The 17,734-nt window shown below is 33.3% G+C and overlaps 1 protein-coding gene across 2 annotated transcripts in view; it reads right to left on the bottom strand.

The window, feature by feature from the left end:
* The window catches only part of Kctd8 (potassium channel tetramerization domain containing 8), a 251,625-nt gene that overhangs the window by 145,205 nt on the left and 88,686 nt on the right, over positions 1 to 17,734 (bottom strand). The window lies entirely within an intron of this gene.

Here is a 17,734-nt window from a genome sequence, read left to right as displayed (position 1 = left end):
TTACATAACCTGAACACATCATATAATATTCACAAAGCATCAAGTGCTATGGAGAGCTATGATAAAAGAATCAATAATGATTTACAATAAACTATTACAGCAAAATGAAAATTATATGTTTAGCAAACACACTGATTAAAGGCATTCCTTCTCTTCATGTCCTGAACGTAAATATGCTTTTTTCTAGTCAAGAGGTGCTCATGTTTGTTATCTATGTATTTCTCATTATCTCAAATAAACTATTCTCTTTAATATAAGATTCTCCAAAAGCTGAGCACTGGGGAGAAATATTTTATAACACATAATTTAAAGTTGATTCATATTATCTATGTGAGAAACAAAATAGATCCTCTTAGCAATTGTGTATCACAAATGAAATTTTAAAAAAGAAATATAAAAAGCCACATGCTGGAGATAAGGAAAGACAATGGAAGAAACACAAAGATACTTATGTAATACTAGAGAAGATTTCAATTGTGCTGTGTAAGAAGTGACCACCTTATCAAAAGGAATGCCATGAGTCTTAGCTAGTCCTGAAATTGAATAGCTAAGCAGACTTAGATCTATGACCCAGGAAATCTATAGAAGTTTGCAAGTTTTTTTTAAATGGTTATGTGCACATTTGTATATTTCAAAGGCTTGTTTTTTGTCAAAATGACTTTAGGACTGGTTTCTTATTTGGTTCCTATAACCAGAGATCCTGGTCCTCATTCCAAAGATATTTACAGGAAGGAGTCATATTTAGCTATAAGAACTGGAATATTATATGTCCTTACATCCTTATACTCTATCTATCCTAAGTTCAACCTCTTTTTCCCTATGTGGTACTCATCAAAATGACCATTTTAACTAGTAACAGACTTGCTCAAAACTGAAGTCCAGGAACTAACTGATTCACCAGTTTTCTGGTGGATTATTAATCAACCAGAGAACTACAGCACATGGTTGAACTAATATGAAAATGTGACTAGAAGCTATTTTTAGTGATAGCCTACAGGATTCAGAGACAGGATGAAATTAATTCAAGCCAGAAATGTCTACAGATACAAATCTCATCCACCTCTTGACTGCAGTGAAAAAGACTGGACATTGGAAAACAAAAGATGGTTAGAACTGGTACAGAGAAACAAACAAACAAAAACACTGAGGCTGGCCTTCCTTAGTTTTTCAAGTGATCACAAACTGTTATTTTTTTTTTAAATGGAGCATGTAATCTTCTTAATAAGGTATGTGCCCTCTAAGGTAAAGGCAATATACCTCTGTATGTTTAGTAATAGGAAATAGGATTATAATCTTGATTTTATAAGCCTTGAACATAGAAGATGCCATACATATTTAAAAGAAGAAGGTGAGATAATTAGAAATTGGACTGAATCTCTCATGACCTCAGCAGGAAATGAAGAAATATATCTTGTGCCCCAAAGAGTTGTGTAGGGTATAGGTAAATATACCCTAGGATATAAATGCCCCAAGACATTATCTTGGATGATATCATGACCCATGACATCAAATATAACCATATCTTGATTGGGGAGGTCAAAGAAGAGGCCACTGTTCAGATACCATGAAAAAGGATATCATTATGACCCTTCCTTAAGAAATGTCCTGCCAACTTGTGGAAATGAACAATTGCTCACATTATATCAAAGTTTCAATCAGACCTTATTAAACAAGGTAACATTAGCATTAGGTACATCTAATGAATTAAAATGCCATCCAAGTTCCTCTGGTCAAGGCCCATAATAATCAATAACCACAGGCTTTGGACTAAAGATAGCACAAATCATTTCTTCAACATCAACAATGGCTGTACAACACAGAGGATGGCAAGTGACTCAGCTTCCATTGGCAACTAAAGCATTAGGATCAGAATGAAGAAGGAATGAAGAAGAAATGAAGAACAGATGGCCCTGTTCACTGGGGACCTTCCAACCTCAATTCTTAATATTTGATCCATGGAGAAATTTCTGTTTTTTTCCTATTAGGTCCATATTGTTTAATTCAGTTCTCCTGAGCTTTTACAACTGAATTAAACAGTATGGAGCTAATACAGCAACTAAACTTGCTTACTTAACACTAAAATCTAGCAAACTTTTAACAAGTAAGGCATTTTATATCATAAATTTTGCATGTGTCTTTAATAGAATTAATGAGAAAATTATATTAGATAAAAATATGTCAGCATTATCAACACTGACATTTATGATCAATAATATAGGTTGATATACAACTGCAGATGATAAGATTTTAAAATTAGTTTAAATATAACTGTACATTATATATATATAATAGAATCATGCTAATGATAATGCAGGAAGCCACATGTTTCTCCTAATACCATTAAGGAAATAATTAGATCAATACTTTTATACAAAAATGCCATTATTATCTCTGTAGGGCATAATCTTGGCCTTTCACTTGAAATAAGCCAGCAACTTACCTTCATGATAAACAATGTAATATTAATATCACAGTTGGAGAACAGTTCTCTGAATACACACAGCAGGTATAGAAATTATAGCCTAATTTTGCTAGGAAATGCACTATTCCTTCCTAATGAGTATGTCTAACTTCAAATAACATAGGACAGAGTTAAGACCATAATTAAAATGATTGTATTACATAAAAAGAGCATGCAACTTTGCATGGTATAGACCATAGATCAGCTGTGAAAATCATTAAAGAAAATGGCATAGCTAATTGGGCTAACTACAGAAAGTATTATTCAAAACACTATTTTTCCACTTCTCATTTAACTCGGTATTAAATAACTGCAGTAATGCCAATGGCACATGTAACATCATTCTGAAAATTTCCCCTTGACTCTACAAAATAAAAGTGTAAACCAGTTTAAGAGAATATTATGTTGGGATCCATTTGTTTCAACAAGGGTGGAAAATGAATGCAAACTATGGAAGAAAATGAACTAACCAGAATCCCAAGGACACATGCAAAATTAAGTGTATGTGTTCACATGTGTGTTTCGAATTCTATCTCTGTGACTAATAGAATTAATTCTAATAATGAACATATGTGTCTTAAATACTGTCAGTTATGGTTTGCATATTATTTCCTTACTGAAAATACATACAAAGAAAGCTACACCTCCTGCTTCAAGTGTAAGTGTTATTTCCTTATGATTTTTGACGTCTAATATCTTGACCCATCCTGCCGGAAGACTAGTAATCCTTCTCTGTCTTTGTTGCTTATGGCAATTTGTGTTCACACTTAAGAACAAAGTCACATTTCAGAGATGAAAAACAAGCAAAGGAAAAAAAACCCAAAACAGGTAACATGACCTTTTTGCTGTGTTTACCCTACTTGACATCTTGTCAGTACACACAGTATTCCCTCCTTATTGAAACTGTCTTCTCTTTATACATTCTTCCTCTTACTATCCTTGAGCCTACATTTTTTCCTGATTTTTTCCACTTTTCTTTAATTCTATCTTTTTATATACTGCCAGTTTGGATATGCTGTCAGTAACTGGCACAGTTATATGTTGTGTTTCCAGCTTGAACTATAGACAAATTTAAGCGATGCTAAAATCTGCATCCTCTTCTTCTACATCATCATCCAACAACAGCTCTACAGTCTGACTTCATTTCTGATGATCCAAAGACAAACATTTGTGAGAAGGAGCTAAAATCAGATGAGGTTTGTGGCAGATAATGTCTATGAAAGATAATAAAAAAGAGAGAGAAGAAAGATTAGGTGACACAGATCTTAAACTCATCTAAGGAAAGAAATAGGTGCGAGGGATGCTGGATTGGACAGTGAGCACCTCCAACAGCCATAAAGACCTGGCAAAGTCCTGTCTAATCCAATGGGAAGCTCTGGCACGTGAAATGCCCATTACAGGACGCTTTGTCTCCCTTCCAAACACACCCTTAGGCGTCAGCTATTCTGACATGCTCTATCATTGGTAGGGAGCTTCCAAGTAAAAAGCATGACTTTGGTTCAAATCCCAGTGTGGATCCTGAAAACTCAACAGCTGGACATGATCTACTAACTGACAACTTGTGTTAGCCAGCATGTTCATTCTGGATGGGGAAACAGAGTATACATCTCCACAGTTGCCTTCTTCTTGAGATATTCTACTCACCTGGCTACATTTGACTCATGCTTGCAGCAGACTATCTTGAATTCTCCATACCAATCAGTTCTAAACTGTCACCCAACTAAGCATCCAAACCACAACTCCAACTGCACCAATTTAAAAAGTCTGCAATATTATTTAAAATTATTATTTATTAAACATTTGCTATTTAATAAACAAAGTTAAAATATTTAAGACATCATCCTATGCCTACCAAAATCTGAGCCCAATCATTCCTTCTGGACTTATCTAAGAGACATCAAACCCCAGGAAAATAGACATTTCAGAGCTAAAGAAAGAAATTTTAGAACATTGATTTTATTCACCATTTACTAAGTATATAACTTTCTTCATCTTAATTTTCTCATTAATAAAATGACCATATTTGAGACATACTCTACAAGAGTTTAGTGAAATAATTTTATAGAAAATATTTATTACATTTAATTTCTTTCTCTTTTGCATGCATCGAATCAAATAATTTTCCATGTCTGGAGTATATCTCATACTTTCCTGCTTATGATTTAACTCTTAGACCTTTAGTAATTATTCAGCAGCAGCATACCAATTTCCTAATGCTTTCTCAGCTGCAATAATCCTATCATCTGAAGCTTTATAGTACAGCCCCTCCTGGTCACCCCAAGCACATGTTTTATCATTTAGAAAAAAACTAAGAAGTAAAACCAAACCAGTCTGGTGGACTATACCCAGACTGTACTGGGCTCTATTCATTTCTGCTCCCATTTTTTTCTATTATCTCTAGAATAAATATATCATGAGGTCAAGATCAGTGGATGTATTTGTTTATGTGCAAGTATAAATACTAGAGTTTGTAGCACAGCACTTACAATACCAGATTCTAAAATTTTATTCCAACTTACTATCCTCTGCAGATATGTGAGCTATCAATTTTGTCTGATTATTTAGTTTCTTTTCCTCTTTGGTCTTTTATGACCCTTTATTTGGGAAAGGAAAGGGACAGGAGCCCAGCATGGAGCAGCTGGGACAGGGGCTGAAGAGGTGCCCCCCTCCCTCCTTTCTTAATCCAGGGGCTCCAGAATCCATCCCACCTCCATATCCTCATGGATACCCTTCCTCTAGCACAGCTTTTCCTTGGCTATCTAAGGGGTCAGTCTTAAAAAGTGACCAGGACCTCCCATCTTTCCTGAATCCCAACTGCCTCTCAGGTCCCACACTCCTTTTTCTCTGGACATTAGACCACACATCTGTCATCTCTTCTGCTTCACTTTCAACCCTGAAGCCTGTGTGAGCCAGAAAGAACTTTCAGGGGTAAGACTCCCTCATAAATGCACAGCACAGCAGGGCCAGACTTTCTGATGGGACTCTAAAGGCTCCTGCCTTTATCCTTCATTTGCTTTTCACTTAATTTCATATTTTATTCTCATTATACACAAGGAAAGTTATCTGATTATTTAGTGATGCTCTAATGATATCTAGTTTATGTATATTTGTTCCCCAAAAGATATCCTCCTCAAATCACATCAAAATTCTTTTACTGTTTGGGAAAAGATTGATAATCACTGAGCTATGAAATGCCATTGATATAAAAAGCATCATAATGAATCTGGAAAACCAGCTCATCATTTACATAATTTATTTAACAAATATTGATTTTCTGCACTAATTCAGCCCAAGTTCTTGAAAGAGCTGTTAGTACCTACTCTTTTGTCATTTTTTCTCTTACTCCACTCCAATCATACTTCTGTCCCATTTACTCAAACATGACCATTATCTATCTTTTCATCAATGAACTCAGTGCTGGCTGCCTGGAACACTTTTAGGATAAATTCAGATTTGTTCAATAACCCGATTTCAATCAGATTTTTATTTAAAGATAGATGCCCAGCTTTCCCGACCCTCACATAAAGAGAAATATCTCCCCATTTATTTCTCTATGTTCTCAAATACTTATAATTACTTGTCATTACTTACATACTGAGTTTTAAATTGGTTTATTTCTTTCTTCCTTCCTAGCATACAAGATGAAAGAGAGCATGTGCTTTGTCTTATCTTCAGCACCTGGAACAGTTACTGTCTTACAGGAAATACTGTGGAATGCACGAATAAAGGATGCTCTGAGGATAGCATTATGGACTGGAAACCCTACATTTTCACCACTGGTCTCAAAATAGTTCAGGAGTTAATAATTTAAAAGATTCCTCACACATTAAAATCACAAAACCAACATTTAGATAGTATTTAAAACAAGTCATATTTCCCTCTTATTTTGTCTATTTCTTCAGAAAAAAATATATGATAGATAGATGATGAAGATAGATAGGTAGCTACAAAATTACCTTTGTCACTGATTTGTAAATTGTATTGTCATGGAACATAAGGTTCCCTAGAGTTCTGGGGATCTGCAGGGATCTGGATCTCTGTGAAGATTTCCGTAATGAGGGAAACACTGAGCTGAAGAAGTCTAGCTTATACCCTTTCCCACCTGTCCTTTTTTGTTAATTTTGTACACTGAGATCCCATATAATATTTCCTTTAGATGGGAGAGGGAAGTACAAGAAATGGCATTTTATTATTTTAATAATGTAACAATTCATAAAATATGGTTAGTGTAAACTATCAATATGCTATCATATAACCATCAATGACTATCAATATGCCAAAATAGGACAAAGAGGTAACAAGATCCCTAAAATCATGACTTGACATTATTTCTCCTGGGAGCAGAGGAATGGCATCAGTTACATTTGTTTAACTCAACAGAAAATAATCACATATTGGGGGTTTTGATTGTTTTTGTGGGAGTGGGGTTTGAACTCAGGGATCCGGCTTACAAAGCAGATACCACTCTACCACTTGAGCCACACTTCCAGTCCATTTTACTCTGGTTATTTTGGAGATGAGAGTCTTGCAAACTATTTACTTGGGCTTGTCTCAAACTTTTATCTTTCCAATTTTAGCCTATCAAGTATCTAAGAATACAGACATTAACTACCAGTACCCTTCTCATATATTGTTTTTTAAGCATTTTTAGTTCCAATTTACTCAGCCACCACTGAAACTTCATTAAAGTTTCATTCAAGTTTGCCTATACAGGCATAGCCTGAGAAGAAAAAAAAAATGAAATACTCTATGAATTCTTTCTTTTCTCTTTCTTTGTAATGAATAGTAGATATGCAAATATGGCTGAGGATAAAAGAATTCATGCTTGGGCACCACTAACAATACAAACATTCCATTTCCAGTTAATGCACACTTAAACTTTTGCTCACTTAAACTTTTGCTCATTTATATGGATGAAGCCCAGGATTAACTACAATAAAGTCAGTTTACTTGAGCAAAGGTATCATTATCTGCTTTGAACAACATTTATCCAGTTTACACTGAGATTAGGATCATTTCTCAATTGCCTATTTAAGCCCTGCAGTGCTGCCATGGCTGTGTGATGATGGTTAGCAGGCAATGTTGCAGTTCCTAGATTAATAAGAATGGGAACTTTAGTAACAAAAGAGACTAAAAAGACATCAGAATTTGCAAATGATGGGAAAGTGTGAAAAATGGTGTTGAAATATGAAGGAAATACAGAGGTATTTTAAAACTCTATGCTCCATACTCTATATCTAGGTTTTACTTATTTATTTATTATAAATTGTATTAGGAGATATTCATTATACAAGAGAGGATTCATAGTGACAATTCCGACTCGACTTATATTGTACATTATCTACATTGGGGGGATCTCTCCCCTAACCCCCTCCCCACCCCACTTAAAGAAATTGAAAGAGATTTTCTAGTTCTGTTTCATATAGGTATATGAAGTCCATCAACCATATAACGTCATCTTAATCTCCTTCATTCACCCTCCCCTCTTCCACTAGTACCCCCCCACACTGTACTTATCTTATTGCCCTGTTTTTCTTTATTAATATTTAAGTTGATGTTTAAAGGGATATCTCAATGTATGCCCACTGTGGGTGTACTTTACTTTGGTCCATTCAACCCCTTCCATTACTCTCCCTTACCCCTTTACCTCCCATTCCTCATTTTTCAGCAGCTTTCAATGTACATCCTTATATCTTCTACCTTCACAGCTTATGTTATGCAATATTACTGATGCTCTATCATTCTTTTTTCCTTTCTCTCTTTCTCCAAGTTCCATAGAGTAGTTCCACTGTTACAAACATGTTCTACATATGAGTTTGTACATGATCAAGCTTGTTTTTGTGTGTATGTTTATCTTTGGATCTATCTTCCACATATGAGAGAAAACATGTGGCTTTTGTGTTTTCTTACTTCACTTAACATGATTTCCTCCAATTGCGTCCATTTACCTTCAAACCACTGTGGTACCTACACCACATTTTCTTGATCCATTCATCAGCTGTAGGGCATCTGGGCTGTTTCCAAAGCTTGGCTATTGTGAATAGTGCTGTGATGAACATCAGAGTCTCTATTGTATCCTGCCTTATGTCTATATCTATATCTATCTACCTACCTATTTATCATCTATCTATACATCTGTCTATCTGTCTATCTTTCTCTCAAGATAGAAAACATGTACATTATCTTTTGATACTTTCAGGTTACTCATCTCTCTGTCTTCTTCCATTCCAAATGTAGTTACTCAATCTAACCATGCTAGAATTTTGTAAACCTTTACCTCTTTTTCTCCCCCTACAATATCAACTACCTACAAGGCCTTATTTACTATGCTTTAGACATTTACAAAAAAATAGCTATCTGGACCAGACATGGTAGACATGCCCGTTAACACTAGCTACTTGGGAGGCAGAAATCATAAAGATAACGGTTGGAGGCCAGCCCAGGCAAAAAAGTTGGAGACCCCATTTCAACAAACAATCCAGGTATGGTGATTCATACCTTTTATCCCAGCTACAAGAGTAACATAAGTAGAAGAACAGTGGTCCAAAACTAGCCCAGGCAAAAAGCACAAGATTCTATCAGAGAAATAATTAAAACAAGAAAGTGCTGGGGGCATGGCTCAAGTGGTAGAGTGCCTATCTAGCAAGCTCGAGGCCTTGAGTTTGAACCCCAGTACCACTAAGAAAACTATTTACTTACTATCAAAGGACATGTGATAAAATGAAATCTTTAGTATATGAACCAACGAGTTTTAACAAACGCATGTACCTTAGAAATCTCCACTGTAACAAAATCATAGCATATTGCCAGCAAATCAACAGGCTCTCTCATGTCACACTGCAGGCTCTACATTTCTCATCCTAGTTGCTGGGCAGCTAGAACTTGAATATTGTGCTCTCTAAAATTTCATGTAAAATGGAATTGCATTGTTAGAAACCTTTGACATCTACTTTGTTCAGCACAATGCTAATGGAGTTCAACACTGTTGTGTCAGTTTCTCCCCTTTAATTAGTAAATAATTCCAAAATTAATTTCTTCTCCTGATGGATATTTGGGATTACTATGGTTTGGATGTATTCCCAAAAGGACTATGTGTTATAGGTTGGTACCCAACCCATGGCACTATTCAAAGATGGTGGAAACATTTAGAAATAAGGGCTAATTGGAGGCATTCCAGTGGTAGGGAGCAAGAATTTTAAGGGGATATTAGGACCCCACTCCTCCTCTTCTCTCTTGGTTTCCCAGTCACTATGAGATGGCACCTACGTCTACTCACCATGATGTTCTAACAAGCAAACATGGACTGTAACCTCTGATATCATGAACAAAACCAAAACCATAACAAAAATTTTCCTCTTTTTAAATTTGTTATCTTAAGTATTTGTTAATGATAATGGAAAGCTAAATAACACTGAAATGTGTCCAATTTTTTCTAGGAACATTCATATTCAAATCTTTATATGAACATGCTTTCATTTATCTTGGATTAAAAACCAGAATTGGAATTTCTGTGTCATAAAGTATATGTTTACTATTACAAAGAACTGGCAAACTATTTTCTAGACTGTTAAAACTTGCATTACCAAGCTCATTTAAACTAATAAATGAAAGGAAATTCAGATTTTCTATTTTGCGAGCCTGAATTAATAAGCTGTGGTTCTTCAAAGATTTGATCCATTTATCTAAACTGTCAAATTTATTCATGGAACATTATTTTTAATATTTACTTATTATCTTTTTAGCATCTGGAAATTTTATAGTAAAGTCAACTCTTAAAATATAACACTGCTAATCTACATCATTCTTATACTTTCTCAAGACTAGATAGAGGTTTATAAATTATGACAATCTTTTATAAAATGTCTTTTATTCCATTGGGTTTCTCAATTTTTTATTCATTTTCATTTTACTTCTCAGACTTTGCTTATTATTTCATCACTTCTTGTTACTTTTGTTTCAATGTACTTTTTGGACATCTAGAATGTAAGTTTAGATCATGAATTTTAAACCCTTCTCATTTTCTAAGATAAACCTTTAATACTATCTTTAACATTGTTTTCCTGCATCCCACAAATTTTGTTGACATTTTCATTCCACTCAAATACTGTGATTTCTTTCATTTCTTCTTTTTATCTGTTTGTCATTTTGAAGTGTGTAGTTTGATTTCTATTACTGACTGATTTTATTCCACTTAATTCACAGAACATATCCTGTTTTCTAGCAACACTTTTAAATATAGTAAGACTTCTTATGATTCAGAATATAGTCTCTTTTAGTGAATGTTTTGTGCTCTCTTTAGTGCACTGTGCTCTTGTTGAGTAAGATGAGTGGAGCCCTTGTTCAATAAATGTCAGATTGCTGAGCAGCATTCATTATTTCTTAAAACTACTTGATTTTATATTGCATTGTTCTGTCAGCGTGTGAAAGATGAGTACTTAAATTTCCAGCTATAACTCTAGATTTATTTATCCACTCAGTTCTATCAGAGTTTTATCTTGTAGCAGTAAGCTTTGTTGGTAAGCAAACAAACATTGAAAGTTGCTGTATCTTCTTGATCAATTAATTTCATGATAATAAGTTCTTCATTATTCATGGTAATTCCTTGGTCAAATTCAACATTATTTTATGATCGCTACTCCATTTTTCTTATGATCACTATTTGCATATATACATATTTCCATGTTCTTTTATGTATTTTTGATTTTTTTTGCAGCTTCACTGGGGCAAAACAGATATGCAATGAAGTACCTATAATGTGCTCCATTTGAAAGTTTTAACATATGTATGTATCACCAGTATCAAGATAATGAACATAACCAACACTGCCAAAAGTCTCCTTGATTCCTTTGTAATCTATTCCTTCCTGACCCAGTACCCTTCCACAGAAAACACAAATGTGCCTTATGGCTGTAGGCACTTTTCAGTTTTCTAGAAACTAATATAAGTTAAAACGACAATAATTATTTTCAGACTTATGTGTGTTGTGTATGTCATTAGTTCTTTCTTATAGTATTTCTCATATCTGTATGAAATTGAACATTATAAATATATAAAATTTTCACAAGTTGGTGGACATTTGAGTTGTTTCTACTTTGGAATTGCTACAAATAAAGCTTCTGTAAGCACTTGCATGTAAGTCTGTGTACACATATTTTTTCATTTTTCTTGAGAAAATACTTACATCTAAATGGTGATTTGTATACTAGCTTAAACTTACTTTATAATAAAATGGCTAACTGTTTTCCAAGAGGTTGTATCATTTCATACAGCTAGCAGCACTAGATGAGTTCAAGCTATTCTCCATACTTCACAATACTTTTTATATAAGTTTTGATGATTTTAACCATTCTCATGAGTACACAGTAACATTTTATTATGGCATCAGTTTTCATTTCCATAACAACTAATTTATATAAATTTAAGTTAATGTATATTTTAAAATATGTATATATGTATTTAAATACATGTAGCTTATTTATATTTACATATGAATATATGTATACATATTATATATATGAATGCATCTTCTCTTTATTCTAATTTGGATAAATTATTCTTTGTTTTATTCTTGCTGTACTGAGGGTACACTGTGATATTTATTTGTAAGTAAAAAAAGTTCTTACAATATATTGTAGTTGAATTCACCCCCTCCCCAATCATTCTCCTTTATCCTCCTTCCTCCCATTTCTGGAATAGTTTCAATAGGTCTCATTTTTCCATATACATACATGTCTGCATAATATTGCCACCATATTTACCCTCTTTTAAAATCTTCAAGTGAACTATGCTGTTAGTTATAAGATCTTTATATGTGTCTGGTAAATTCCTTTCAGATACATATTTTATAAATACTATCTAAAACATTATAAATCGACTTTTCATGTTTATGCATTTTTGAAAGCAGATTATGAAAAATATATGTGCATGTTATAAACTGTAGATAAATCATAAAAATATCCAGGTAGGTGCAATTCCTAAGCAAATACTGGAAGTAAAATGGAATAGCATTCCATTTCAACAAAAAGGAAGAAAGACATCAAAGGAACAAAGGAAAAAGTTTATGATTTTGATCCATCAAATTTGTCAACTTTTTTCCTTCATACCTGATAATTTTCATATTATCTAAGAAGTACTTTGTCAAATCTAACTTCATTGAGATATTTTCCAACTTGCTCTAGAAGTTTACACTTTCACTATTTATACTTTCATTTTCACTGATCCATTTGGAGTTCAGTTTTATATAAAGTGTTAAGTACACATTGATTCTTTTTTTTGCATGTGACCATCCAATGTTTCCTGATACCATTTTTGATTAACTATTTATAAGCACTGTGTTATAATGCTTTACTTAGACTACTCTTACAGAATTATAGACTCTGTGAGGAGAGATTTTGTAAAATCTTTATCAAAGGCTTTGCAAACAATAGGTATGATAAATATTTGTTCCTGTTCTGGAAGGCAGAAAGAGTGATAACATCATGAAATTTTATTCTTTTTTAAAAAGTTGATGTGATTGTGGGAGAATGAATAACAGCTAAAGAGTTAGGAAGTAGGCATTAAATAATAAAATAGTTTAGCAATTTCAGCACTTTGTTGCCTATTGTATTGAAATTAAATATTCATACAGAAAACCTTATGAATATTTGAGTTGAGAGGAATTCATTAATTTTTAGGTATGATGGAGATTCTGTTTACAGATAAAGTTTAGTCCTTTATTCAACAAAACATTATTTTAACAATTACTAATTACTTTTTGGTAGAAAATTATCGAAAGGGCTGGTGGAGTGCCTCAAGTGGTAGAGTAGTTACCTAGAAAGTGTGAAGTCGTGAGTTCAAACCACAGAATCATCAAAAAAATATATATATATGTAAATATATATATATATGAGGAAAGGAAACAAAAAAGAACATTATCAAAACATGTAAGCTTTCCTTTGTCTTCTAAAACAAATCAAATTTAATTTATTCATCTTTTGAAAATAGAGTCATTTGAAATATTGATTACTAAATGGTGCAGTGATACAGCTGTTCTTTTAGGAGCTGGTGAGATTGATAGAGGCATTTGCTTTATAACTGAGCAAGTTGCTTCTTGGGTCTTCTTCCTCATTAGGAATCATCATTCAGTGTTTTCAGTTTTAGGAACTCTAACTTGTGCTGCTACTATTTTGTGATGTCAAAATTGCTAATTTAGTCAACAACATTTTACACATAACTTAAAATATATTCCCTGCTATTATGGGTAGTCCTAATTCCATTAAAATCCTGAGTGGATTTTGAAACATGTTTGCCATTGAGAAAACTGTTCTCATTTATTTCTGAGTTAATTTCTTTTTTGACAGCTGGAGTTGTGAAGATATATCTTCTTTACAAATAGTTTCTGAGATAAATAGAGTAACTTGCCATCCAGTCTTTTGGTGAAAATTATGTGGTCTGGTTATTGAGGTTATGCATGATCACTTGAGAAATCTAGATTAGCATATTTCTCCATTTGATAATATCAGTTTTAAGCTAAAAATGTGATTTACTCATCTTTGCACTTCATATGGTACAATATACTTACTTAGACTGTTTAATAAAGCTATTAAAAGAGCTAAGTATGAACATTAAAGAAAATTTTTAAAAAGTGTAGAAAATAACCGCTATGTTTTGCAAGAAAAACTAAAGAAATACAAAATCCAAGTATCAAGAATCATCATTTACAAAATAATCCCTATCTAATCATAGAATATGACTGCACACGTACTCAACCCTAAATATCCATACACTATGCATAACTTCTCCCATCCTGGGTCCCATTCTTGGGTCTTCTTCCTGCCATACTTGAGCAGTATATGTCCTTCTAGTTTACTCCCTAATTTACTCTGAATCTTTCCTAATTTTCAGAAGTTGACAACAGTTTAAGGGTGTCTCACTTTTCATTAAAAGTCTTTTCTTAGTGCTTCTCACTCAACTTTAATCTTTTATCTACTTTATGAAAAAATTTGGTAAGATCCTAAAAGTTCCCAACAGTTTTTTATGAGTTGAGGATGACTGATTTGCTCTTTCTTTTTACATTTCTTCGGATTATGTCTTATTTTATGGCAAACTAAAACATAAAGACTAAGCATTATAAATTGACAACTATAAAAGGGTAATTGATCCTACCAGTAAATCTGTCAACATAGCGTTAGCTCTCCATTTTGTCTACCTCTTTTCAGGTGCCCAGGAGATAATACCAAATAAAAAGAATAGTGGGCTACAATTTATGTGCTGTATTTCCCACTTTTATCTGAGATATTTGTTCTTCATGTAATTTGAAATAAGAGGCATGGACAATGTGAGAAAACAAATAACCATCAGACATCCTATGACATAGGATTGCTGTAAGATTCAAATGATTTTCTGTTTAGAACAATATTTTTATAAACTAAAATGCTGTGAAACTATAAGGTATTACTTTTATAGAATTAATCTTTTGTAACATACCATTCCATTTTTAAAAATTTAGACCAGAAAACATCCCTTAATACAAAAATAGCTAGCATTTATATCACATGAATTCAAGCATATCTCATCATCTACCAAGAAAGGCAACACAATTTTGCAGAATAAAAAAGAGAAAAGATAAAAAAAAAATTTTGCTTGTTTGAGATAACAGGGAATTTCATTGTGATATTTCCATGTGTATATTTATTACAACCCCAATTTTTTTCATTACCTCTAATTTTCTTCATTCTACCTTACTTCCCTTTTTACCATGGTTTCAGCCAGTTTAAGACTTCTATATTCATTCTTGCATATAGAGTATATTAGAGAACAGGAGGGTAGAGGTGGCAGAGAAAGGGGATAGGAGGGTGAATACCATGCAAAAAAATGTGTACATGTGTATGTAAATGCAAAAAAATAATACCTGTTGAAACTATTCCAGGAATTGGGGGAGGTGGGGATAAAGGAGAGGTCGAGGGGGTAAATTCAAGTATGATATATTTAATACATTCTAAGAATCTTTGAAAATGCCACAATGTACCCCCACCTAGCACAAAAATAAAGGGGGGGAAATTCTTTAAAATAAAAAAAAAAAGAAAGGCAACACAGATGGTAAAAAGGTAGAACTGAGGCAATCTGACTCCAGGCTGTTTTAGATGGAGCCTTCATTTCTTCTGCCCAGTCTTGTCTTCTTTCTTCCTCCATCATTACAAACCACTGGTACAGAATAAAAGGGCAATAAATATTGAAATAATGACTCAACAAAAAGCTTTCTTCTTCTCTTGATTCATATTAATCTGAAGAATAGATAATTCTATGAAATAACGACAATGGCTCTCAATAGGGAAGACCAAATGGCTGAAGTATTAGAATACAAGTCTATTCTCATATTGCAAGAGTATTTCAGACTGTGTGGGGGCCAATTAATCCCAACGTGGTGGTACAAGACTTGGATCCTCAAAGCCAATTCTATGACAACAGGAAACAAAAACTATCAAGCTAAGATCCATGAGGAATTCTTCTTAAGCAATCATCAGAACTGGACATAAGTTTTAGAGGAAGTGAGTGAGAATACTAACTTTATTGGTCACCATGACAAACAGGTTAAGTAAAAAAAAAAAGTACTCAATTTTTGCATGTATTTTAAGTAGAGGTTTTATTTTATACATTGAACTTTCTTTTTGAATAAATGCTCTCCTGTGGTATCATCAAAATAAAATAAAGTGTGAAAGTTAAACAAAACTATATCTGGCATGACAATTAAGTTCCTCTATGAACACATATTCCTTAATTAATTAGAAGTTCTGGATTTCATGTATTCTACTTGTTTTTTTTTTTTCCGTACTCACAGTGTGGTGGAAAAGAAATACTGCCAGCAATATTTCTTGTGGTAACCTTGAATGCTATTAAAGCATCTAAATATAGAAGGTGAAACCAAGTTGGAAATTTCTACTGACTCCAGAGGAAGGACTTAACAAAGTCAGGATGTTTCTGCTTTCTTAAAGCAATATACTTCTTCTAATTTAATGTGAGCATAAACATGTGTCTTAAAATGTCAAGTAGGATCATTGCCTAATTAGTAGTTTGAAAAGTTTCTCAATCAAGCCCTTAGTATGAAGGACACATAGCAGAAACACTGGTTAGTGGAAAGTACATGGATTTGGGAGCTAATGAGTAGAGTGCTAGTCTCAGAACCATTACCAAGTAACAGCTGCATATCAGCTTCCTCTGTGAATCTCATTTTCTTCAGTAAAATAAGTTGTTCCAAAAGATCTCTAGGTGCTATGCTACATTATATTGACTTATTATATTTTTTTCCTTGTTTAGTCCTTTTTTCAAATATAGTGACCTCTGTTCCTCCAAAGCTTCCCTTTTATTTAACATTTTTGCATTTTATTTGCACATATTAATTGTACAAAGTAATGGACTTCATTATGACATTTCTATACATGCATATAATGTACTCTGGTCATATTCAACCCATCTATTACACATTTTTAATAAACCCTTCCCCTTCTCCCACCTTTCCCATTCAACACTCCTAAAATTCTCCCACTTACTCTTGTGTCCATATTTTTAGTTTCCCTAGATTCTGCATATGAGAGAAAATATGTGGGATTAGTTTTTCTGAGTGTGTTGTTTCACTTAAAATGATTTTCAGTTCCATTCATTTTCTTGCAAATGACATACTTTCATTCTTATTTATGACTGAATAATACTCCAGTGAGTATAGATACCACATTTTCTTAATCCATTCATCTGTTGTTGAGTACCTAGGCTGATTCCATAACTTGGATATGCTGAATAGTGTTGCAATAAACGTTGGTGTGAAGCTATTTCTATAGTAAGCAGACTTTGATTCTCTTGGGTATATATCCAGAAGTGATATAAATGGATCATATGGCAGTTCTATTTTTCATTTTTTGAAGAATGTTGTTGGTGGTTGCACTAATTTACATTCCCATCAGTAGGGTATAAGTGTTCCTCATTTCCCACATTCTCACTAACACTTGTTTGTTGTTTGTTGTTTTATTGATTTCTGATTAGAATGAGATGGAATCTCAATGTATTTTTTGCATTTCCCTGATGTTTTCATTTTATTGTCTATTTATAGTTCATTCAAAAAGTGTCTGCTCCATTTATTTGCCCATTTATTAATTGGATTTATTTTCTTTTAGTGTTTAATTTGAATTCTTTATGCATTCTGGATATTGATTCCCTGTTAGATGACTTTCTGGCAAAGATATTCCTCCACACTCCAGGCCACCTCTTCATTCTGGTGTTACTTTCGCTATGTAGAAACTTTTT

Source organism: Castor canadensis, chromosome 9, assembly GCF_047511655.1.
Source record: "Castor canadensis chromosome 9, mCasCan1.hap1v2, whole genome shotgun sequence".
Classification (NCBI taxonomy): domain Eukaryota; kingdom Metazoa; phylum Chordata; class Mammalia; order Rodentia; family Castoridae; genus Castor; species Castor canadensis.
The sequence above is the reverse complement of the archived record's forward strand: the minus strand, read 5'-3'. Positions and strand labels throughout refer to the sequence as shown.